This window comes from Phoca vitulina, unplaced genomic scaffold (genome assembly GCF_004348235.1).
Source record: "Phoca vitulina isolate PV1807 unplaced genomic scaffold, GSC_HSeal_1.0 scaffold5, whole genome shotgun sequence".
NCBI classification, from domain to species: Eukaryota; Metazoa; Chordata; class Mammalia; order Carnivora; family Phocidae; genus Phoca; species Phoca vitulina.
The window spans coordinates 4,554,881-4,580,571 of record NW_022589708.1 but is presented as its reverse complement, the minus strand read 5'-3'; positions in this window follow the sequence as shown (position 1 = coordinate 4,580,571).

Below are 25,691 nucleotides of genomic sequence, written 5' to 3'. Positions count from 1 at the left end.
GTTCTGGAGATACTCTGCAGTAACACTTTTTCCTCCCTCCACCATGCCTAGGCTTCCAGTCTTAGCCAAAAGCCTTTAAAGAAAGTGTTCAAATGCTGGTAATATAGCTTATTTCCTTGTTTTTCTTCACTCGTTGTTGCATTTTGATAATATCTTTATTTCTTCTTTTTGGGATGCATTGAGGTTTTCTCTGTCAATTTTTGTGACTCCTTAAGGATAAATGGCCATTTTGTTGACAAGAGTCAACAGTAAGGTACAGGTAAACCAACCAGCGTTTAATCACCTACAAGATACAGATCCATCAGCACACTACTGGCAGGTAGCAAGGAGGTCAGCAGTATTTCTACAGACAAGTTGAACATTTGGCCCTGAAATTCCTCACTGGAGAAAACAAGGCTGCAGACCACTGACAATATGGGAGTGAATGAAGGTCACTCCAGAACTCCTCGGAGCTTGAGTGTCTCCTAGATCCAATTTAGTATATGAGGCTTAAAATCCTAATAGGAGTCAAATCTGAATCCATGCCAGGGAACATCTCACCTGGCCAGGTGTGCTTCATCAATCTCTGAGATATCCTGTGCGATTCATCAATGCGCGGTAATAGTGCCCTCATACCTGAAGAAGCCCTCATCCATCACTCACGGACTCAGGTTGTACAATCTGCCCCAAGTCAATTCATAATTTTTGTGTCTGAGAACCAGGACAGGGGACTATTTTCCAAATAGCTACAAGAGTCGTGTTTAAAATGCCTTAGTTGACCCATAGTTTCCTTGGGCTTGCGGATGAGCATATGGTCACTTGGAAAAAAAAAAAAAAAGGCATATTCTCTGTTTTCAAGGTACAGAATTCATTGTATCAAGTACATCTTTTTATTCATCAAATTATCTGGGTCACCTTTATCATTATTTTGTACACATACTGTGTCACAAAACAAGTATGCATCAAATCACCTCCTGCATTGCTTCTATTTCTCCTTGAATCGCCTGTTATTTTGTTTCATGAATGTTTATGGTATTTTATTACATGCATAACAACTATTAGATTTTTGTTGTGGATTTCACATGTAAGGGATGCTAATTGTCCTTCTTTGTGTCCTATCATGTTTAATAACTCTAAATTTAACACTGCCTGATAACAGGACCACCGCTTTCAATTTGTGCCCGGCATACTTTAAACATCGTATTATCATCAGTGTTTTTGAGGCACTTTGTTTTAGTGATTTACATATAATACAGTCGCATTTTATTCTGTAATGCTATTTGGGAGTGTTTTTATTTTAATAGATTAGTTGAAACAAAGTTTCTTGATATGAAAAATATGGCTTTTCTTGGTTTTACATTAATATTCCATGAAATGCTTTGTTTTTATTGTTTCTCATTTCTTTAACATATTGCCTGTGTTGAGTGTGTTAGCATGTGTTTTTCTTCTGATTGACTGGAATTTTTTTTTTTTTTTAAAGATTTTATTTATTTATTTGAGACAGAGAGAATGAGAGAGAGAGAGCACATGAGAGGGGGGAGGGGCAGAGGGAGAAGCAGACCCCCTGCCGAGCAGGGAGCCCGATGCGGGACTCAATCCCGGGACTCCAGGATCATGACCTGAGCCGAAGGCAGTCGCTTAACCAACTGAGCCACCCAGGCGCCCTGATTGACTGGAATTTTTGTAATTTTATTCTATTAGTCAACTTTGCAATAAAGTGTTATGTACATACTCTGGTTTATTTTTCTCTGACTTATATCAATTAATTATGTAAGTCCAAAATGAATATCAGAAATGTCTTATAAATAAATGTAGAGTTAATAAATGATGATTAGTAGTAATGACAGTAGAAATATTAAATTACTTTAGTTATAAATATTTCTTCCTACAAAGTATCATCTCTATATTACAAATTTTGCTGGTATCCCCGCACAACTGTGTGTTTTTCTGGATGTTTCTCTAATCAGTTCTCAAGTTGGATAAGCTGGATCAGAGTGAGAGAACTGGAAGTCATGAGTGAGGTTTCACTGAATTTTGATACCATGAAACATAGTAAGTCTGCATGAAAATAACTTACATGATGAACATTATTTGGTTTTGCTTGTTTTGCTGACTGAAGTCTTCTACCTACACCCATTTTTCCTTCTATTCCTGGTTCCTCACTTTCTTCTCCCTCACATTCCTTATGTGAGATAAATATAGGGTTTACATTCCCTGTTTTCTCTTTCCTCCTTGTCTCCCGTCCCTCACACTGTGTTAATTCATTGAGTCATGACGTCCATCACCCTTACTGACTCCATCTTATAAAGATAATGTAATGAAACTTGTAGTAACTGAAGAGGAACTAGAGCATCATAAATACTCAGTCTGTGATCGGGATCAAACTTTGGTTCTCAAACAACCAATTAATGCTGATGAGGCTTTCAATTCTAATGAACTACTAGAGGGCCATCAGATTCTTTTAAAATTTTGTTAATATAAACACAAGGAGAAAAAGCTGAGCACAAGTACAGTCAATATTTTTTAAAATATCTAAGCAAAGAACAAAAGATGACTACTCAGAATTTTATATTATTACTTTTGAATACTTAGTATAGCGCTGCTTAATTAGAAAACAAAATAATATATTTACCTCTGAGAATAATTTTTCAAAAATAATAAAATTTTATTCATTAATTCATGTATCCATCCATAGATTCATTAAATATAAACTGAATTCCAACAATATTCTAGGGGATATGACTGTCAGAAATGCAAATATGATGTAGCCCTTCAAATACTTACATATTTTTTTAATTATAAAATTCATGTACTTACAGAAAATGCAAAAAAAAATGACAAAGAAGAAAGCAAAAAAATATACAGTAGATAGCTAAATATATACAGATAAAATGAACACTATGTTCATTGCAATACATAACCTTCCATTTTCTAACTCACATGAAAACATGAAAATATACATTAAACATGTATATTATATTTATAAGTGCTTTCTTAAGCTTTTTTCACTTGGTAGGAAATACAATTATTTTCCATGTAATTCAATGGTGAATTTAATGATATATAGTAAGCTATTAAAACAGATACACCTAATTTCTTTTTTTAATTTAATTTTATTATGTTATGTTAGTCACCATACAGTACATCATTAGTTTTTGATGTAGTGTTCCATGATTCATTGTTTTCGTATAACACCCAGTGCTCCATGCAAAACGTGCCCTCCTTAATACCCATCACCAGGCTAACCCATCCCCCAGCAAAACCCTCAATTTGTTTCTCAGAGTCCATAGTCTCTCATGGTTCATCTCCCCCTCCAATTTCCCCCCTTTCATTTTTCCCTTCCTTCTCCTAATGTCCTCCATGCTATTCCTTATGTTCCACAAATAAGTGAAACCGTATAATTGACTTTCTCTGCTTGACTTCTTTCACTTAGCATAATCTCCTCCAGTCCCATCCATGTTGATGTAAAAGTTGGGTATTCATCCTTTCTGATGGCTGAGTAATATTCCATTGTATATATGGACCACATCTTCTTTATCCATTCATCTGTTGAAGGGCTAGATACACCTAATTTCTTTAAATGGCCCATTATCATTGGACGTTTAGACTGAATCCTACCCTCAACATTATGAACAACTGATCTACAGTCTTTAGATTGTACAATTCTTCCAGTGAAGTTCTGAGCATGAACCCAATATACAAATATTTATTTATAAATTATGTACCACTTCATATATGTTTTTAATTTACGAAGAAAATTTTAATTATTTTTTTCCAAAATTGTGTAAAGAAAAAAAAAACTGGATGGATTTTAAAAAGCTTTTTACTGTGAAACTTCCTATGGCAAAAAAAAAAAAAATCTATGTTCCCTTTGCAGTCTACTTTCATGTTTTGTTAGTATGAGTATAAGGTAGCCTTTACTCCATAGAAAGTTCTACTCTTCTATAAGGCATGACCATAGGGGTTCCTGTGAAAGGCCTCAGTGAACCATTGAGAATTCTCCAATTGGTCCAGTCATAGTTCAAACAATCCCGTACCATGTGTGAGCTCTGGGGAGCTTTCAGCTTACCATCCCTTGATGATATTTCACCTAGCCTTTTTAAAGTCCACCTTCCCATGCATGGCCTTGTACCTGTACTGACCACTAACGTTTCTTCATGGAGACTTCCTTCCTTCTAGAGTTCTGTCCTGCAACTTCTGGGCCCCTCACCCTTGCAAACATCCCATCAACTTCTCTTCAATCCAATGAGAATTCTGGGCTCTGTGTGCAGGCCCTCTCCTTTTGCTCCTGGTCCAAAAGTTACCTCCAGGCAAAAAGTTGGATAACAATCACAGGACTCACCTCATTTGTTTGCTTTCTCTCAAAAATCACAGTGAGAGGCTACTTGTTATCCAGTGTCTGAAAACAGTTGCTTCATGTATTTTTCCCATTTTTCTAATTAGTTATGACAGTAGGTTAAGTGCAGTCCTTGTCACTCCAACACAGCTAGGGGCAAATTTCTATCCATTTATATTTAGCTAGGAACATAAAATTCACGGGATGCACTATTTATTCTTGTACAACTTTTCTGTTTTTATCTTTCAATCTTGCTTTGATGCCATTTCCTTTTGTTTAGAGAAATCACCTGGTCAGTTTCTTCAGAATGATACCATGGATGGTGCACCTACCAAGCACGTGTACATCAGATTGTATCCTTCTGTTCTCAGATGATTGCTATCCTGCTGGGTATGTAATAATCTCAGATGGCAGCTCTGTCACTGAATAATCTATAAATATTGTTCCTCTGCCTTCTAGTTTCCAGGATTGTAAACAAGAATTCTGATGATGCAGGTCATGATAAATTTGTTCAAGCACAGTCAATATTAAATACCTTGACACTATTGCAAGATTGGTATGGGCATGAGAGCACTTGGGCATGGTGGTCCAGATCCTGACACTTCTGCTTAGCAGTGAGTGACCATGGGAGAGTGACACAATATTTTTGTACCTTATTTCCCTCACCTGTAAAATGAGGATGCATGCTAGTACCAAGCAGAGGGTTATAGTGAAGATTAAATGAGTTTTTGTGTATAAAAGGCTCAGAATATTGCCTGGCACACAGTAACTACTCACTTAATGTTAAATGATAGCATTATGTGAAACATCACTGCAAAGTCTCTTTGCACTAACCTAGACCAATTCACAATCCTTCATAAATAATTTCCTTTACCTACTAACCACACTGAAAATAAGCATCAACCACACAGTCTGCTTCCCTCTGAGAACTGATCCCTGCATAAGGAAGCTTGATCTTTCTTGTTCCCTGTTATTTTAAAAAGCCACATTTGATAAGTTAGCACCTTCACTTAAAAATTTGTTTTTGGGGGTGCCTGGGTGGCTCAGTTGGTTAAGCAACTGCCTTCAGCTCAGGTCATGATCCCGGAGTCCCGGGATTGAGTTCCACGTCGGGCTCCCTGCTCAGCAGGGAGTCTGCTTCTCCCTCTGACCCTACCCCCTCTTGGGCTCTCTCTCTCACTCTCTCTCTCTCTCAAATAAATAAATCTTTAAACAAAAAAAAGAAAATTTGTTTTTGGAACAAACTGATTATATGAAGTATTGTTTATAACAGATAAAATTGGGATGCAATCCTAAGGTCTAATTACTGGAAAACAGTGAGATGGTCTCTCAGAATAGCATGAAGCCACCATAAAACATTTTTTGCATAACAGATAATATATGGTTGTGCTGGTAATATAATTTTAAATCATAAAGGTAGAATTATATATATGACTTATGTATCTTATGAATCCATACATGTATTCAAAAAAAGTCAACACACATCACGTTACTGCACAGTGACTACTTTCGGGTATCTTGGCTCATTTTATTCTAATTTTTAAAAATCGAACATGCACGCATGTTCTCTTTCTCTAAAATAAATAACAATGAATTGTGGATCACTACATCAAAAACTAATGATGTATTGTATGGTGACTAACATAATAAAATTTAAAAAAAAGAATGAAAAAAATGAAATAAATAAATCTTTTTAAAGAACACATATTATATTTAAATTCAGAGGAAAAAATTGTTTGGACCAGTAATTCTAGGAAGTTGTTATTTATTATCCTTCTCTGCCTTTGGCGCTACTGGTCCTGTGCATTCTCTAGTTGTCTTGATGTGTTCTCTGTCCTAAGTATGGACTCAAAGACTGTTTTTGCAATATTCTTACCCAACCACGTACATATACACACATTGATAAATATTAAAATAACAGCATAGTATCTTTAATATACATATATGCATTTACATTATTTTTCATTCTTTTTACATAATTCTATCATGTTGCTTCTACATTACCCTGCTCTTTCTACTGCTTTCTTCTCTCTCCTTTTGTAAGCCTTTGGGAACATCTCAAGAAAGAAGTGGTAGAGATAATTTGGTTTTTTTATTGTGTGAAAACACTGACAAATGAAACAAGACAGCTTAAAAACAATAGTTCTCTCTCCCAATAGTTTAAATTTGGTGCATTTCATAACCAAAACCAATCTTGTTTGCAAAGAAAGGATAGAATTCCCGTGGTAATGACTCCTTGAAATCTGATTATCCATTTGATGCATGGCCAAAATGTCTTCACAATGTATCTTCTTGTCAGAATCATCAAATTTCCCCGATTCTCAAAATTCACTTTAAGCCCTAAGTTTGGCATCAATTCAGACCATCAAATCCCATATCGAGAAATTTTTGGCCACAAATTTTCCATGATGAAGAAAAGACTAGGCAACACGAATGGGGTATCAAAGGTTTTTAACTGCTCATTTCTGAAATATTCATGGTTCTTTATTCTAACAATTTTCAGCCGAAAAGAAGTCCTGGGATGATCTGTCACAATTTCATAATTGCCATTCATTTTAATAAACCATGTTCTGTTGGGGGTACAATCACGGATGTGGGCTATGTAGGTGTTCCTTCTTCCTGTTTATCCTCATTACTAATGCTCAATGGCACATCTCTTTTACTCCCAGAACACAATAATAGAAGCCTGGATGGCTGGTAGGTACAGACAGACAGAACTAGTAATTACTGGAAATATGCACTCAAATATTTTACAAATCTTGTTGCTTTTTGCTTACATGAACTTCTGTGAAATAACTGTTCTGCTTCCATTTATAGCTATTAGAAAATTAAGACTGAGACTAACTAAGGAGCTTGGCTGGGTCACATAATTTACAAGTTGGGGGAACTACTGTGTTTTTCCATGTTCATGCTCATGCTCATTCTACTCTGCTTCACAGTTCACTCAACCTCTTACCTCTAGCCACTTAAATTTACCCCAAATCTTGATCCTAGGTTATGCTTCTGAAGTGCAGTTCTGAGAACACTGATCCCTGGCTCAAAGTCATCATGCATTCCATATTACCTGCAAAGCTTACTAAAATACAGTCCCCAGACTAGCCTTGCAGACTTACTTGCCACCAATCAAATCAAACTATTATCCACAGACAAATTCTATTTCATATTTTATAATGCATTGGTTCTAGAAGATAATGCTGTCTACAGCTCCCAAAATGATTTCACCCCTAAACTTTATCACAAATGTCCTACCAATGGAGCTTATCTGATTACCTCTCATGTTGCAGTGAACTCTTAGGGCACTTTTAATTCCAAATTGTATTATGAATATTGTTATACTCTGGATTTCCAAATTTATACTCTACCTCATAACAAAAAAAAAGGTCGTTTCTATCAAAGATACCAAAAGTAACAAAATTAAATAAAAATGGACTCTTAATTCATCCAGGTCTGAACCATGACGACAGGTATTCTCTCTCCCTCATATCTTCATCTCCTCATATTCTTAAATCTTTTTCTAAAGATTTATTTACTTATTTGAGAGTGAGAGGGAGAGCATCAGTGGGCGAGGGAGAGGGAGAGAATCTCCAGCAGACTCCCCACTGGGCGCGGAGCCCATCTTGGCGCTCGATCCCATGACCCTGAAATCATGACCTGAGCTAAAACCAAGATTCAGATGCTCAACCAACCGAGCCACCCAGGCACCCCACCTCCTCATATTCTTATTAGAAGTATGAATTCAGGAAATGCCTGTTAACTTCATTTCCGCTTTTTTATATATATAAGCATTCCCTTAAAAATTAAAAAAGGCCAAGAATGCAATTAACTGTGTTTTTAATATCCATGTTTCTCTCTTTTAGTCCATTTTTTTCTTCTAGTGATAATGCCATCCTCAGAAGTCCTATTTCAGAATAGTGAAGAATGTGATACTTACATTGGCATTATTTACTTGAACACATTTTTACATGTATGTGAAATTTCCACTTTAATGGCTTTACTTTAATCTTTAGTCGTGTAATGAAAGGAAGAAAATGTTCCCTGCATGGAGATGGACATGATCACTTGGGGAGGAACAGAAGTCCCTTCAACACTGAAGTCACAGGAGTAAGCATGTTTGTAAATCATTTTCTGATGGGGTCAGGATGGGCATTATGAGGCTGGGCTACACTCTTCTATCACTTCTTTCCTTTCCTCCACGTACATAACCCAGAGGCTTTCACGGTTCCAGAGACATCCATGCGCATTCTCTCACCACACCTCTGTGCCCATCTTGTTGTGGATCTAACTCCCCCTCCCGCAGCAACCTCACTGACTGGAGTTTCAACCCCACGCCCACCCATCTCCCTGGAAAGAGGAAGAGAAAAGGGACATCAGCCTCTGGTCCAGGATGTCTGAGGTAGTTAGGACCCAGGAGGGAAAAGCCCATTGGCTACAGCTGCCACACCTCTTCCACAGAGGCCCTGACCCAAAGACAGGATGGTGAAAGTACAAAGGTCTGGCTATCTGGGTCCTACTCAAGACCATTATGAAAGGCCATTCTGTTTCCAGAGCCTAATTTCCTATGCATTGTAGTTTGGGTTCCCGAGAAGCACAATCTGTGAGAGAATTTAGCATGAAGGACAGTTATTAAGACATGCCCTTGGGGCCAAAACTTGTGGAAGGAAGGAGAAGGACAGAATCAAAGAATCTAAGTACTTTGAGTGTCTATCCCTGTGTGTGTATATACATATATATATGTATATACACACACACACACATATGTGCACATGTGCCTGGTGATTAGTTTCTACCCAAAGTTATGATAGAGGAAAAAAGGGTAAAACACAAAACAATACTTGATTATGTAAAAGCAATAATACTTCCATTTCTACATAACATTCGGGGGTTGTTAAATGTTGGGCTTATCTCGTTGATCATCATGTTGTGTTTGGGGAACAGAGGTCACATCCCAGGGTGTCACTCGGGGAATTATAATTGAGGATGTCTATTTGCACACTTGCTTTCTATCTGCCTCTGCCCCTAAGATGTGAGCTCTGTGAAGGCAGGAACATTTTCTGATGGTCCAGAAGCTAAAAGTTTATATCACAAAAAATTATTAACAATTAATCCTTAACAACTGTTGAATGAGTTACCAAATTGTTTTAATATGATGGCGTGAATAAGAGCTATATATACACCCAATCTTCATTGTCTGGTGTTCATTTTTCATGGCTGTCTGCTCACAATTTAAACAAATTAGGCAGCACATTGCCCTGAGACATTTTTGTTACATGATTATTGCCAGAATGGCATGGTGAATACTTAAAATTTAGGGTCATGTCTACAGGAAAAGCTGCTAAACTGACTGTCAAACTCCAGTCTGTTGGCATTGGAGCACTGGTAAAAGAAAAGATCAAAAACACAGACCATGTGCCAGAAATGGCCTGGTGGCCTGGTGCCACATTCTACGTACCACATGGCCCTGTCACTATGGTATACTTCCCCTCTGTCCTTCTTTCCTTTAGTACTAATTAGCACCCCTATTATCAATGTAGTTCATTTTCAAAATTAGCTTTAATAAGAGAAAGAATATAAAATTCAGAAGAAATCATGGAAGGCTTTTTCCAACACCTTGTAGGAAGGCAGAAAGAATGATTATAGGCTAGTTTATATTCTTCCTGTTAATAATATTTTTCCAATAACAAATGCAGTAATTGCTCATTGTAAAAAACGCATAAAAGTAAAAAGAAAATAATTGCTTCCTTTATTCCCACTAGTAAGAGAGAAGCATTTTTTTAAACACTTTGGTATTTGGGGTGTTCTTCCCTTAAGGTCTTTGTGTGTGTGTGTGTGTGTGCAGGGTGCACGTGTGTTAGATCTGGATTTCTCTATGGCATTTAAAGAATAAGAACTTATGTAATCAAAGCAACTCCGCCTAAAGAGCCCTCTCCTCAGTGTTGGAGAGAATGTAATTTTCAGGGTTGCTTATCAAGTTCTTTTATCAGAGGAACCTCAGCATTTCCATCAGTCCTGAAAGCCTGGAAGGCCGCAGGCCTCTGGTCATTGCTCTCATCATTAGGCGTCCGACCTAAGGTGTGAAATCTGTTGGAGGGTCGACAGCTTCTCTACCAATGACAAGTCTGGTCACCTGGGGATCTCACCTCAGCTCTAGGATCTCTGTAATTGGTTTTTCTACTTAGTCTTAATTACATTTTATATTTGTACCTAGTTTCCGAGCAAATTCACAATGCCTAAAAGAAAAAATTTTGAACCATTTATCTGAGCTTTCAGGACAATGTTATCTTCTCCTTCTTCAAAAATACACCTTTATAAATCTCCTGTTGGTTATCTATTGATTATCCTTAGAAATAAAAATTTTCCTTAACCAAATGCAAGCCTGTGGCTGTCTAATGATTTGATTTGGGGCCAAATCCTCTGAGGTCCCTCAATGGCTAGCACAACGTTGTGCAGTGCTCCTAAATGACTTCCCCGTGTCTGGAGAGTTTTAGCTAGTGCCACTTGGCTGCTGGAAAGGGGATCACCCCCTGCCTCAACTGTCTGGGTGTCGAACACGCTGAGTGAACGGCATACAGACGTCGTATTACTTCTCTCGTAAGACAGAAACAGTTACCAAAGGAGAGAGCATCGGAGCATCACCAACCCAACCTCCCCTCCTCGTCCATCAGTCACCGAGAAGGGGATGTCAAAGACGCAAAGTCACTGCTCTCGAGTTTATCAAGCAGTAGGCTTGATGTTTCCGAGCACGACGAAGCAGCAGGGACTCCCGCACCCACGCCAAGAGCTGGAGGGACACGGATGGACTTGCCCACTAACAAAGGCCCTTGGAGCGCACACATGGCCGCAGAAACGGTCGGGTGATGGTGTGGGGCAGAAAGCGCAGACCAGAGTGAAGGAGGCTCAGACCAGGGAGGGGGCACGGGGAAGACCGCCAGCCGCATCGTGGCATGGGACTCAGAGCGGAGAGAAGGGATCGACAGGTACAGATTAACCCACTGACGTTTCCGAATCCACTAAATCCTAAATCGCTTTCCACACCTGAAGCGCAAGATGCCGACAGCGGAGGAAGATCACCCGTGAGAAACAGCACCTCAGCGTCACGGGGGCCAAGGTAGAATGCCCGAGAACTCCTGTCTTGAGATTTGCCCCCGGTCCCCCAAGATCATCACAAGGAGCTTGAGACACGCACAGCATTTACAAAACCCTCTGCAGCACTCACACCAGTGGGGGGAACCCAGTGGGGACAACAGCGCTGGTGCCTCAGCCTCGACACCACGTGCTGCGCGGGGGTCCCCCAGGTAAGCTCTCCACCCCCCCCCAGGTCTCACCTGGCGCGCACCTTGCTCTGCATCTCCATCCTCCTCCCCGCGCCTTCATCGCTGCCCCCCGGAACGTCCCCTGAGGGGAGGGTGGAGAACCTCTCGGAGCCGGTCTCCCAGCCACAGAGGGCTCCCCTCGGGGGCCCAGGAAAGCTCTGGAAGCTGCAGCACAGCGCGTGCACCTAGGCTGATTGGAGCCTCGTCCCCTCAGGAGCAGTGGGCGGGGCCTCCGACAAAGGCGTGCGCCACCTCCTGCGCCTGCGCACTTCAGAGAAGGCGGCTCCAGGCCTTTCCCACCACTTCCTTAGGCGTGGTGCCGCATTGCATTGTGGGAGCTACGTGACCCGAGGGGCCGGGGGCTGCGGGGTACTGGGGTCTGCTTCCCACACACCACGGGCTGGAGCTGTACGGGGTGAGCCCGGTTCCAGTAAAGGGAAGGGGTAGCCATCGGCCTCTGTGGGTGGGCTCCAAACCCTGAGGGGAGGGAGGCGAGGATTGGCGGCGCATGCGCCGCTGGAACCTCAAGGTGGGACGTGCCTCTGACTGGCGGAGGGTGACTGAGGGGCGCCTACAGCTGGGGCGAGGCAGGGCCTCTCTTTGACCTTGTTTTCTGGGTTTGAGACAGTGGTGCTGGTTGGTGCAGAGCTGCTCCGGATGCAGTGACAGCAGGGTGGTTGTGTCCCGGGAGCCTGTGCCTCGTGACGCGGGTTCCGGCTCTGTCTCGGCGTCACCTCAGCGGTTGCAGCAGAAACTTCCACGGTGATACGCTGCATGTTTCCCAGCGAGCAGGCCCGGAGTAGCCTTGCGACGGGGAACAAGAGCTGTGAGTGGCCTCAGGGCCTGCTCTGGGGAGACACGATGGTGGTGGTGCCCGGGTAGGGAAAGCCCTGGCAGCGCCCGCGCGGAGGTCCGGGACACGCGCCTCGCGGCGTCGGACCACAGGCCGCCCAGGACACTGCTGTCGCTTCGCAGGCGGCGCCGGGAGCCCTGGCACTTTGCCGGCGTGTGAATGACGCGAAGCCACGTGCGGCCAGGTGCTTCCTACCTTCAGCGGCGTCCGTGGAAGGAGAAGTGGGCAGTGTTCTGAAGTGTGGAAGTCAGTAACCTTAAAACTACTTTCATATTCAACTCAGTTATCACTAGATTATTTTATTTCTTAAAAGACTTAGACTGTCCGTTAAGAGTCTGCCTTCCTTTGGGGTCATGATCCCGGGGTCCTTGAATGAAGCCCCCCGCCCCCCCGCCTTGGGCAGCCTGTTTCTCCCACTCCGTCTGCCCCTCCCCCTTGCTCCTGCTCTTGCTCTCTCGCTCTGCTCTCAAAATAAATAAATAAATAAATAAAAATTAAAAAAAAAAAAAGACTTGGACTGATCCGCCCCAAAAAAGACCCCATCAAATCTAAACCTATGCCATTTATTAAAGACAATTAGAGTTCAAATAAAGAAATTTTCAGCTTTTCAAGGCATCAGATGGCTTACCATACCAAGATGTACTTACAATCCCTCTTGGGAAAGCGCTTGAGTAAGAAGAAAGCCGTATCGTGGAGGGATGGTAGGAGCAGATGGAAGTAATGGTTTCACATAACTTAGTAAAATTTAATGTTTTCACATAAAACAAGGAGAAAAATAAAACAAAAAAGCAAGCAACAGATGTATATCCTTAACAATTCAGTTGTAAAGTCCTAGATGTTTCATGCATTGGCTGAGGACGGGTGGAGCATATGCAAAAACGGAGAAGGAAAGCATGAATATGGGAATCAGCAAGCATGCCCATTTTGCTGAAGTGATGATATGGACAGTGGTAAACTGCAATCGGCAGGGAAAATAATTTTACCATCTATTAAGGAGAGAAGAAAAAGGACTCCTGAGACTCCAAATTTCCAAGAATCACTATTTTTGAGCAACGAAAATGTTGAAACAGGGTACACAAATCATCTTGGGTGAATCTAAAAACAACGCTGAGAGATAAAAAGCATGGTCAGAGAAAAATAAATGCAGTACCAGTCCATTTTTATAAAGCTGACAAACAAGCAAAATTAAAACATGTGTGTGTTTTTTAGGGCTATCCACTATTGTGGTAAATCTACAAAGAAAAAGGAGGAAATAAATATCACCAAATTAAAAAGAGCTGACACTGGTGTGAGGAGTGACTGGGGAGTAGCCCACACAAATATATTCAGAGTACTAATATATTTATCTTAGTGAAGCATTGGTTCTATTCATTATTCTCTAACTTCACATACTTGTCATACACGTTTTCATGCATAATATATTTTCCAATATATTTTAAAAACCAGATATTTATTACAATTGGATTTTCTCTGCTTAATGGGTATCAACATACAAATTTTCATAAATAACAAACTACATGCTAGAGAAAAATTTTCATTATTGCCAATGACCAAAAAATTACATGAGTGGAGGCACATTCTTATTTTAATCTGAGACACCATGCAATTTTTTAATCTGTGAGGGGTTTGACAAGTTTGCACCACGCATTTTGATGTTTCAAATACAGCAACAAAATTATATAAAGTTTCCATGCAGTGGTAATATGATAGTGCTTATAAGCTGAGGCACAAAATTATTTTGGAAACCAAAGTATATATAATGAAATATTGTGAGTGGTGGAAAAATTATAAACATTACTTGTTTGTTTTCTCTTTGGACTTATATATAGGCCTATCCAATCTAATGTGTTCTTACCTAAAAAGATTGTTTCATATACTAAGAAAGTTGTTTTTTTACTTTACAATAATTTTCATATTTGGTTATTGCTATTCCATCCATCCATCCATTCATTCAACAAATTTGTGTTGAATCCCCCACAATGTCTTATATGTTGTGCTAAGTATTTCGCATATGTTACCTTTAATACAATATTAAAAACAAAGGGACAGGTTAAGTATGATAACATGAGATTCCAGTAGGTAAATTCCTGGCTTACCTTAGGCTATTTTAAATATTTATTGAATAATGATCTGTCCTTGAAAATGAATGAATCAATTAGAAGTTGACAAAAATTCATCCAATGAGTCAGCATCAAAACTGGGATTTGAGCCCACTGTTCTGTATCTGAAGCCTTTATATCTGTGATGTCTTCAGTTAGTACATATATGAATTGTACCTTAATCTCCAATTTGTGCTGCTATTTTCAGAAGATACCACTGCTATCCAATTGTTTCTCTTATTTGCATTCAGACTGCCCGATGCCTTAGAATATTAGCTTAAATGAATCCACATATCATGGAGCTACTGTGAGATCCCAAGTGGTACCATTCCTTGTGGTTAGACACAAATATTCGAGTCAAGGAAAAATTTGTATCAACAAACACATGGAATGTTTGGGGGCAATGGATGGGTTTCTGAGGAAGGAGGACATGACCAAATCTCATCATAATATTTTAAAAATTACATTTGAGATGTAAATTTAACCAAGAGCCTAAATTTTTTACTGGTGTATGAAGATTGTCTCACTAGTATTCTGGCTTCTCTACTAATACTCTGACTTCTTCTTCTTCTACCATATTAGTGAATAACTGGGGAGATATTTTCATGACAAGAAATGTACTGAAGGACTATGAAGGCCTACTTTCATTTATGCCAGAGATACCAAACGTTAAAAATGCAAATAGACACATTCCTTTCTCTGCATGCCTAACAGGATGCAAATACAAACTTAGGGAAAGGCCCAATATAATATGCAACAGAAAAGTAAGCAAGCAACTCTCTTGACTAATTTTGTGGTTCAATAATACAAGTCTTTCTGTTTACAAAGGAATTTCAAAATGCTAGTCTTCGTGTTTATACTCTGCTGCAAGATGTCTGGGTTGGAACCGTTTTTTTCTTGTGTGTTTTTACGCAAAACTCACATGAGATTATTGATCTAAAATAAATGTAAATATTTTTGTGAGAGCCTGCATGATAAGGGTAATCTTTCATTATGTAAAGAGCAGCAACCAGCACTGCCAGCTAATGTTTAATACACACTAAAGGAAGCAAAAATAATCAAGAAATTAAATGTAATAAGTAATGTATGATATTAACACATATTGAGTTATAATGAATATTTACTGCAATTCTGATTGATTTTACTATTTCCTAATCCATGTTATTTCAGAAGGCTATTGCTTTTACTGTTCAAAATATCTTCTTTAGAATATATAATGCTTACATAAAAAGTGTGTATACCAGAATAGTACAGTTTTCATTATGTATGCATAAACACATGGGTGTGTACAGGAAATAAAAATGTTCTAGAGATGTATTCAATTCAGAAGGAAGGCATTAGCATTTTTCTAAAGTGCATCATCTCAAAAGAACAAAACCAGTGTTATATAATATTATAAACATAAATTTTATATATCATTTCACAACTGAATCATATTGGAATAGCTGAACCACAAAATGGCCCAGTATTTTTGTGGCAGGTACTACTCCTCTGAAGAATGTGAAAAATATTAGGAAAATGCATCAGAGAAGAAAGAAGCTATGTTTGAGGCACATTATTTGGCAGGGGCCAGAATGCCTCAGTCACAGTCTCTTTAATGTGTCTTCCACATGGTTCTCAGAGTTCTTTTTCTAACATGAAGGTGTAATTATGTCACTGTCCTTTCTGATTTTTTTCAATGCCTCTTTCTTTTCTGCAGGATAAGACAAAATTTCTTTGTTATAATATCATGGTCAGTTGAATGTAAAAGGATAGAAAAAGATATTCCATGCAAATAGTAACCAAAAGAGAACTGAGGTGGCTCCACTAATATTATATAAAAAGACTCAAAGTCAAAAATTATTATATGAGTCAAAGAAGGACATAATATATTGATAAAAGTGTCAATGCACCAAGAAAATATAACAACTGTAAACATATGTGCACCAAACAACAGAGACCCAAAATATGTGAAACAAACATTGACAGAGTTCAAGGCTCAAATAGACAGTTCAACAATAATAGGTGGGTACTTCAGTACCCCATTTTCAATAGTGGATAGAACAATTAGACAGAAGATTAACAAGGAACTAGAGGACTTGGCCACACTATAAATCAATTAGACCTAACAGATGTATGTAGAACACTCCACCTGACAACAGCAGGGTACACATTTTCCTCAAGTGCACATAGAACATTCTCCAGGATTGGTCATCTGGGGCCACAAAACAAGTCTCAATCAATGTAAAAATATTGAAGTCACACAAAGTATCTTCTCCAACCACAATGAAATGATATTAGAAATTAATAACATAAGGAAATCTGGAAATTTCACAGGTATGTAGAGGGGCTTCTGGGTGGCTCAGTCTGTTAATCATCTGCTTTCAGCTCAGTCATGATCTCAGGGTCCTGGGATCAAGCCTCACATCAGGCTCCCTGCTCAGTGGGGAGTCTGCTTCTCCCTCTCACTCTCCCTTTGTGTTCTCTCTCTCTCTCTCTCAAATAAATAAATAAAATCTTTAAAAAAAAATATGTGGAAATTAAACAACTTAGTCTCAAGCAATCAATGGGCCAAAAAAGAAATCACAAGGGAAATTAGAAAATACTGTGAAATAAATGAAAATGAAAATACAACATAACAAAACAAAACTTATGAGATATGGCAAAATCAGTACTCCAAGAGAAATTTAGAACTGTAAATACCTACATTAAAAATGAGAAAGATTACAAATTAATTACTTACCCTCCCACCTTAACGAACAAGGAAAAAAAGAGCAAGCTAAACCCAAAGCAGGTAGTAGGAAAAAAGTTTAGAATGGAAATAAAATAAAGAATAGAAAAACAATAGAATCAAATTGCTAAAAATTTTATTTTTCAAAATACCAACAAAATGACAAATCTTTAGGTAGACTGACCCAGAAAAAAAGAGAGAAGACTCAATTACTAAAATCAAGACTGAAAGTAGACATTACTATGGACTATACAGAAATTTAAAAATTAAAAAACAATTAAAATGCCAGGACTCTCCAAAGGGGAATGAACAGTCTTTTCAACAAATGATGCTAGGACAATGCATAGCCAAATGGGAAAGAATGAATTTGGCCCTACTCACATTCTATTAAAAAATTCAAAATGGATCAGAGATCTAAACATAAGAGTTAAAACTATCAAACCTTTAGAAGAAAATATAGCAGTAAATCTTTGTGACCTTTCAGTAAGTAACACTTTCTTAAATATGGCACCAAAAGCACAAGCAAAAAAAAGAAAATTGGATGCACTGGACATCATCAAAATCAAAAATTTTTGTGTTTCAGTGATTATTATCAGAGAAATCAAAAGACAAGCCACAGAATGGGAGAAAATATTTGCAAATCATATATCTGATAAGAGTCATATATCCAGAATATATAAAGAATTTTGCAACTCAGCAGCAGAAGACAAACTACTTCATTACAAAATGAGCAAAAAGCTTCCATAGATATTTCTCTAAAGAATATATACACGTCCAACAAACACATGAAAATATTCTCAACATCATTAGTCATTATGGAAAACCAAATAAAAAATAGAATAAGACACCATTTCATACTCACTAGGGTGGCTATAGTCAGAAAAATTTTCATTCAGTATTGGCAAAGATGTGGAGAAATTAGAATCCCCATACATTGATGATAAGAATGTTAAACAGTGAACCTACCATGGAAAACAGAACCAGAATGTTAGACAGAATAACCATACAACCCAGTAAATTTACTCTTAGGTATATACACAAGAGAATTGAAAACAAGTACAAAAACTTGTACATAAATCTTCATAACAGCATTATTTGTAATCTCTAAAAAGTGAGAATAACTCATATATTTATAATGGAATGACTAGATGCACAAAAAGTGGCATAGCCATACAACAAAATATTTGAACATAAAAATGAAATACTGAGGGGTGCCTGGGTGGCTCAGTCAGTTAAGTGTCTGCCTTTGGCTCAGGTCATGATCCCAGGGTCCTGGGATGGAGTCCTGCATCGGGGCTCCTTGCTCAGCGGGGAGTCTGCTTCTCCCTCTGCCTGACGCATGTGCTCTCTCTCTCTCAAATAAATAAAATCTTAAAAAGAAAAAAATGAAATACTGATATATGCTCCAACATGGATGAATCTTGAAAAGAATTCTTTCACTGTTCAGTGAAAGAACCCACATACATTTTGTCTGCCTCTATTATTATGAAATTGCTAGAATAGGGAAATCCATAGAGACAGCAAACAGATTTGTTGTTGCCAGGGGCTGAGGGCAGGGCAGGAAATAGGGAGTGGCTGCTTAATGAGTAAAACGTTTCTTTGTAAAGTGATAGATGGTGTTGATTGTTGCACAACATTTTTAATTTACTGAAGGTCATTCAGTTGTACACTTCAAAATGGCTTGAGTGGCAATTTTTATGTTATGTGAATTTTTATCTCCAATTTGAAAAAAAATCCAAGGTACAATGGAAGTAAACAATATAGGTCCCGACAAATTATGTTAATGATTTCTCAATTAATTAAATACTGATTTGAGGCGATTTCTTATATCATCTAAATCTTTATTTCCTTCCGCTTAGCATAATTACTAGTTTTGGGGACATTAATGTAAATATATTAATATGTGTAATTACCTTGTCTTTTGCCTACTTGAAGTGAAGAATCGCTCAAATATTGACAAATAACTTCAATAATAAAGAACTTTTTTGTAACTTCAGTTAGTCATGTTTTTTTACCGAAATCTCTCTTTTTTTAAGACTGTTTTTTTTTTAAGATTATATTTATTTATTTATTTATTTGAGAGAGAGAGGCAGATAGTGACAGAGATAGCGAGAGAGAGCACAAGCGGGGAGGAGAGGGAGAAGCAGGCTCCTGCCGAGCAGGGAGCCTGACATGGGGCTCAATCCCAGGACCCTGGGACCATGACCTGAGCTGAAGGCAGACGCTTGACCGACAGATGCTTAACCAACTTGCCACCCAGGCGCCCCTTTCCGAAATCTCTTAAGCAGACATATTTTTTGAAAGAATAAATATGTGGCAAGAAGTCTACGCCCTGAAAACTGTATTTTTTTTTCTGTACTTTTGACAAGGGCAAAATAAGTGAACAGATAGATCTTAACTATTTAGGTGACACTGTAGAGAGACCCTGGAAAATCACTAAGGAAGAAATGTGTGGAAGAAACACAATGTGAGAAGATTTTCCAAGGAGATTTCCTATGATGTAACCAGGATATGGCAGGACAAGCAAAAAAAGAGTAAGCAGACGTTATAGGTTCTGGGTTCTGGAAGAATGTAGAGGGTAGAGGAAACCAGTCATTCAAGAGTTCTTCTGTTTGTTGCTTTGTTTCATTTTTAATTAGATCTAGAAAAAAATGTTTGATTTTGAGAGGGGAAAGTGTACAGAAGGAGATTTCTTAGGTGAAGTGAGTTCTAGAAAAATTTGGTGGTTAGTTGAGTTGGTTCCTCATTTCCCATTCATCCCTCAGATCTGGTCAACAGTTACAATAGAATAAAGAAAAATAGAATAAAACCCAAAACATGAAAGATTTTGACATTCTGTTCCTCATATAAAACTCGTTTGTAAAACCTTAGAAATAATTGTTTTTATTTTTTATTTTTTTCCATAATCAGGGTCAGGGCAACATCACTAAAAAACAATCCTGATGTCTTATAGTTGACAGGCATGAGCTGGATGAATTTCACCATCCATGCAGCTTCACTGATAAGTCATATGCCAACATGAACACTGCCATGAATATTGTTCTGCCAGTACTTCGTTTCCTCAAAATATTCTCCAATTAAGCAAAGCCCTAGTTGAAAAACATATCATTTGGGAAAGAGAGTAGCTTGAGAATTTAAGAAGAAAAGGATCTATTTGAAACAAGGCAAAATACCAATAAGATGAAATACAAACAAAATACATTACCCTATTAATTTCCATTTCTATTGCTTAGGTAAATTTTAGAGTGCTCTTTTCTCTTTTCATAGCATATTAGCAGATTAAACCTATCAGAGTAAATGTAGTGAGGTGTATTCTTCTCTTTAACACACAATTATCTACGAAATACTGTGCACATATGTACCTTGAGATGGACTTCTTCCCCTTTATGCAGACTTTCATCTTTGTTTGAAAATGAGACAAATAAGACAGATTTCCTAAAACAATGTCTTACTATGAATGAACACTCTTCTATTTTTGCTCCTTTAAATCTGTTATTTCTATTCTGTAACATTTATCTAAAAATGGAAGGGAATGATGTGGTGAACAACCAGCTAATAGTGCAGCTTTGTAACATTCAGAGGACTAAGACCAACACAAATCCTAAGTCTATTTCAGAATATGTGAAACTAGGTTTTGCACCTGGTCATCAGTTCCACAGTACAGCACTGGAGGAAAAAGATACACCACCACTTAACGTTGTCAAGTATGATGCACAAATAATAATTATTAGAAGCACTCTTCATTGTTTCTGACCATAAATATAATATGCATTACAAACAAGTCCTAATCACATCTAATGCTGCTTATGTAAGAAAAGCAAAAACATTCATTTTGTAGCTAATATTAAAGCAGTTGACATCAAAATGAGTCTAAAGGGTAATTTAAATTAGGTGTATTGGGTTTGATTAGTGAATTAAAGCAAATCAGTCCTTTTGTACACATGGGGATGGCTAGGTTATATCTTCTAAGATACTCCTCTGGTAAGGGATATTTCTCTCTTTCTCTAAAGGTTGGCTATTTACTGGCAAGTGAACTCAGAGGGCCAGATGGCCAAAGCCATACGAGATCATTAGACAGTTCCTGTTAAGATTTTGGACAACAATTAACAGAAGCCCAGCAGGAGTTCCCCACTGTTGACCCCTAAAGGGTGGCTAATCAGCAGCATATGTGTTTATTTATACCAGCAGGCCCTTTTAATTAACAGCTCTGAGGTGTGTACTTTTTGGAATTTAGTACAGTATATTAGGAAACAGTTCTGACAAGACCCAGTTATAAAGCATAATTCATATTAAAATTGAAGACAGAAGATGACAGAATGTCAAGAGGTCTAGTCACAGTACAGATGGATCAAATATTTATAGGATCCTCCCAAAAAAGCCAGTTCCAAGGATTGCCAACTGTTGGTCCTGTTTTCACTCTCCTACCCCAATCTAGACAAGCTTACATCATCTATGATCATAGTACTGCCCTGATACTTGGAATGTTATTGCAGATACTGAGTCCATAATATTCTCTTCCCTGTATCTTGCAAGTAAACATTTTATCAACATTAATGCAGATAACATTGCAAGTATTAGATGGGCCTCGTGATATATGCACAATGTACTCTAGGCAGTGGATCACTGAGGATTTGACAGCAATGTTACTTCTTTATCGAAAAGACAGACTTAGTGTAATTAATGCCTTTTCCGTGAGAGATTATAGACTTTTCCCTTCTTGGTCTCAACCTAATATTTACTCTTTAAGCCCATGAGATGTTATGGTTGAAGACTGATACATAAAGAAATAGCAACACCATCTTCAACATCAAATTTACTCCTGTGTGAGTCATTGAATTATGATTATGTCATAAACAATGTGTCCCTGTGGTAAGAACTCCATCAATCTTGATCACATGAATTTCTGAAAAGCTTTGGACTTAATTTCAAGGTCTCCAAAGGTAAAAGTAACCAGTAATATTAATGATACAAATATTAGTATTAATGATATTGGTGCTAATATAAGCCAATATTGGGATTATTCACTTTGTTTTGGAATGTTTACTTAATTTCATCCTCAATAAGGCAATTTTTATTCTGAAAGTACCTCTGAAAATCATATTGGTATCTTGTCTTTGTATGACTACCTTTGATCTTTGAACATGCATTTCATTCCCACATTTTTCAAGTTGGTTTGATATCTAATATTCCATTTGAATTTGGCCATAAGTGGGTAATGGCCAAAGCAGGTTTATTTATTTCACAGGTGAGAATGAGTCCTACAAACCTCTCAGCTTGTTAAGGGATTCCAACCCTAGATTCTGATTCTGTAAGGAATGTTTTCCTCACAGGAGATGTTTTCTCCTGACAAAATCCTAGCCCCCTCGTCTCTTTAGGGAACTGCAGGGTCCCTGATTTCTAGGATAAGTATACCTTTTCTTGAAGTACTAATTATTTCCACATTCTTAAACATGTAGAGGTGATGCACAATAGTTGCTTTTAAAATGTTTTCACTATATTGTTAAGATGAAAAAGACATCCAACAAGTATATTGATTTATTGTTATTGTGTGAGATAAGAAGTTTTGCAAGACCCAGATGATATTGGGTGGATAACACTCCCACCATATGGTACCTCAAATGTGCATTGTCAAATTGAGTAAGAGCCTCATGTTGGCCTTGCTTGAGATCAAGTAACAGTTTATGTGTTTAGGGAATAGAGCAGTAGATGACTATATTACATGTGATAAATGGGACCCTAGTATTTTCACCACAATAACAGCAAATTTTACTTGATATCATATTTGGGGGAAGATGAAGTTTTAATTAACCATTAATATAAAACAAAGCGGTTTTGATCGATTGGAATGTTAATGGATATATGTTTTGGTGAGTTTCTTTAAAATTCATGCTGAATTTCTTTAAAAATAAAGCAGTTTTAGTTCATCTCCTTTCTAGTAACCTCTCCAAACCACCAAACAAGCTGTAATGATATGAATCACTTACAAAATGCTTCAGTTGAAAAAGAGTGTGAGCAATGGGAAGAGAGCAGTTCCACCCTAACTGTGATATAGAAAGGAAAAGACACAGTTACTTGCAGTGTTAACTGATTAGATCTGGATTTTAAATTACATTTGAGCAAGTCACAATTTTCACTTAAAACAGAATGGGTGCTAAGACAATGTCAAGCTGTTCTGAACAGGTAACCCCCTGTTCCCACACCTGCTATAGGGGCCTTACGTCCTGCAGAGACTGAACGGTATCATGTTACTTCATTTAAAAGGGATAGACATGACAAGTGATACCATAACGTGTGTAGGCAAGCACGTCTCACCTCATAGCAGACAGCTCTAAAATCCTACAAGGTTCATTAAAATCATCCTTGCATCAAAGAATGATGATGAGACTTCATCTTACAACCTGTGGTTACATTTTAAAATCCATTGCCTTGCATTTTTATTTATTGTTTAATAATGTTTTTCTTAGATAATGAGGCAGTAAATCCTAGTCAAACAATAAACTACTAATAGTGGAAATAGTATTTTATATATCATAGTAGACCAGTTTATATCATAGAATCAGAGGCTTTAAATACTGTTAGGAATTTTAGCAATAATTTATCAAAGTTGTTTAACATCTCTGGGATGTCAGATTCTTCATTTTAATTTAGTAACTTAACCAAAAACCTACAACTAATTTTGGTAGAGCAAAAATTGGAATCTAGGCCTTATAACTTGTTTGATACAATTTCAACCCCTATATAGTATGCCCTAAATATTGGGTGGTCCATTAATGGTTTGGATCCTAGGAATTAGGTAAATCAAATAGTATCATTTTATATTATAAACTTCATGGGAAAATAATCCATATGCTATGATAGAATTCTTGAGATAATCTTATACAGAAAATTTATAGCCAAAGACTATCGGTATGTAAACACAATGTATATTTTTCAAGAGCAAGTAAAATTTTGATAAGGTATCATTCTTTTTTTTTTTTAAGATTTTATTCATTTATTTGACAGAGAGAGAGATAGCGAGAGCAGGAACACAAGCAGGGGGAGCGAGGGAGAGGGAGAAGAGGGCTCCCCGCTCAGCAGGGAGCCTGATGTGGGGCTCAATCCCAGGACCCTGAAATCATGACCTGAGCCGAAGGCAGACGCTTAACGACTGAGCCACCCAGGCGCCCCTGATAAGGTATCATTCTTAAGTGGAAGTAAAACTTTGTCTAATTGTGAATAGATTATTTTCCTTATAATCACTTGTGCATTTGTAATTATGTTTGTTTAGAAATGGACATGTTGTTTTCAGAATGTAAGTTTTCCAGTAATTTTTATTTTTTAGTACCACATTTGTTAGAACTTCTAAAGACAAACACTGTAGTGGCAAAGATAAATGCAAACACAGAAATTAGGAAAACACTTTCATGCTGGCTTCTTGGAATTCACTTCCTCCATATCTGAAAGAAATTTACCGTACCAGTGTTAGTGACGGTAGTGAAATGATGTAACTTCTTTACATTGTACTATCAGGTATGAATTTTAAAGATCGGAGACACATTAAAGTGACTTCGCTGGATGGAGTCTATTTTCAGGCCAAATAAGGAATAAGTCGAGGGTCAGAAACCACCTTAATAGTAGCACAGTGGCCTCAGTGGAATCGAATGCTCTGGAGGTGACACATGCATGCCCATGATGGGGACAGTCATCTCTCACCTCAGCAGCCCTAGTCTCCCGCTTCCTGTGCTAGCGCCCTGCCATCATATTGAGCCGATTACTCTCTGTATCTGCTTTTATTAGCTCTCGTCTTAGGGCTGCTACCAAATATTTCATTTCCTCCAAACCGAAATTGTCTTTTGGGGATGAGCCTTTGACTGGATCAGCAGATCTCCATCAAGTATTGAGTACCTTACTGGACACAGCTTTTCTGCCATAGCTTAAAGAACAATGGTGAGCTTGTAGCTTCTGTGTTTGAATGGGTAGTTATCTCTCATCCAACCATCTGTGGCCAGGTTCATTTGAAACAAAGCATAGTAACATTCATTTAGGAAAAAGGTTTGTTTGCATTCTGTAGCATTTGGGAAGGAAGTAATAAAACTTCCAGGTACGGTCTTAAATTACTACCATAGGAACTCACCAACTGTTAGTTATCATCACCGTCACCGTAGTTAAAATGTGACGATGGTGCTTGCCACAAGCCTTTTCAATTCAAATCATGACAAATTCAAAGACAGAATAATGTGCTCTTAATAAAAATACTTTTTAAGCAGATTTGATCCACTGGATTGAAATGGATATGGATTGAAGCTGATGAAATGGATGGTAATTCCTCTTGATTCATGCTTAGATTTGGGGCTCGGTTTACGCTTTCCATTTTGTTCCCTTCCTAATGAAAGCGCTCGCACAAGGGACGCGCCCAGGTCTAAGG